Genomic DNA, 1,971 nt, shown 5'->3' with positions numbered 1-1,971 from the left:
GATATTTGAAACATTATGCTAAATTGTGTTCGGCTACCTAAAGCAAGAGATAAATTTGTTAGGGGATGTATTGGTATATGTGTTTAATAGTAGTTCAACGAACGTGCAGCGAAAACTTACGACTGCGATATAAAGACTCGCTAGTCTTTGGTTGGTTGTTTTTATAAGATAAAACTTCTGGTATTGTAGTTCTCCAAGTTGGTATCGGGTTGTCTAGACTGGTTATAGGATGGTTGGGGGATATTTTATCCAGATTTGGAGGTATACTCGGGCTGTCTATATCAAACGAGACGGATATTGGCTTTGTGATAGCCGGTTTTTGAGGATGAAGTCGTTGGAACGAATTATCTGAGAAGTATTTCTCCATTTGTTTTTGAACTAATAGTCCTTTTGGGTAATACGGGACTATATAAATTCGATAACGATTTATTTGTTTACCTGAAATGTCCTCTAGTTTATATGTTACCATAGTCAGGTTGACAATTTTTTATAGGGGCCAACTTTTTCGCTGAAATTTATTTGAGATTCCCACTTCTAGAGTTTTTTACAATAAAAAAAGTATTGCTTTTTTTGGTTGAGTCCCAATGATGGATGAATGATGGATGAGTACCAACGGTAATTGATGAATGGTCGTAAATGTTTTTTTTTTGATTTAGATAGTTGTGTATTTTATTTCAAATGTCTATGTAGGAACTATTGTAGCTGCTCAATCAACTTCTAAATGGAGAGCATCATTTTGACATGGAGCACTTCTTCTATATTTAATAGAATGCTCTAATAAAAATTCCTCAAAGCCTCTTAGTTAAAAGAAAAACAAGTAAATCTACCTAATGAGATTTTTCGGTTCAAGTTGTCAAACTGTCTAACAACCTTCATTCTGACAACAAATTGACCGTAATCGATAACCTTTTGCTCTTTCGGAAAAATCTCATGACACTTTTTTCAATTCTTGGTAATTGTTCTCAAAGGGAATTTCTAGCACTGATATTTGTCCTGTTGGTCTTTTAAACAACTTCTTGCTCAATCAAGTTTTTGTCTCATCTCTTGGACTTTTTTTTCCCTCAGAAACAGGCAGCGGCCGCATGGTATTAAAATCTTCTAGAGGCGTTCAGCTCACTAGTCAACAAGTGTGCGGTTCAGAGGAAGTGTTTTTGAGACTCAAACTTGTTTTGTAGAGGACAATTTATAAATGGTTGCAACCCTTCCCAAACACTCACACCTCTTCGCAACTCCTGTTGTTTAACCCTCCCACAATCCCCCATCTCTGCACAATGTTAAGGCCGTAAGTGAGCGATAAGCCAAACACTCCCTCCCATCGGTCGTTTGAGAGCAATTCGTTCGACGTTAGTAGGTTATGTTTGAATAAAATTGATAACCGTCATATTAGGTTTTTGTTTTGATTGTTGCTTTTGTTTTGTTTGACTGTTTTTTTTTTGGTTTTCTGTTTTTTTATAAGTGAGCGAGCAAGATAATCGGAAGGTACATATATATACATACATATATAAATAAATATATATATATATATATATATAAAATATAAAAATATATATATGGATATATATACATATATATATATATATATATATATTTATATATATATATATATATATAGATAATTATCATATATATATATATATATATATATATATATATATATATATGTAAATAAATGTACGTATATATATATATATATGTGTATATATATATATATATATATATAAATATATATATATATATATATATATATATATATATATATATTTATATATATACATTCATATACACTCATGAATAAATAAATATATATTATATACATCTAAATCTATATTTACATTTTTATATGTATACACATATATATTTACATTTGCATATGTATATATCTATATATATATAGTTTATATATATATATATATATATATATATATATATTTCTATATATAAATATATATATATATATATATATATATATAT

Source organism: Convolutriloba macropyga, chromosome 7, assembly GCF_964194025.1.
Source record: "Convolutriloba macropyga chromosome 7, txConMacr16.3, whole genome shotgun sequence".
In the NCBI taxonomy this organism is placed as follows: Eukaryota; Metazoa; Xenacoelomorpha; order Acoela; family Convolutidae; genus Convolutriloba; species Convolutriloba macropyga.
This window is presented reverse-complemented; position numbering follows the sequence as displayed.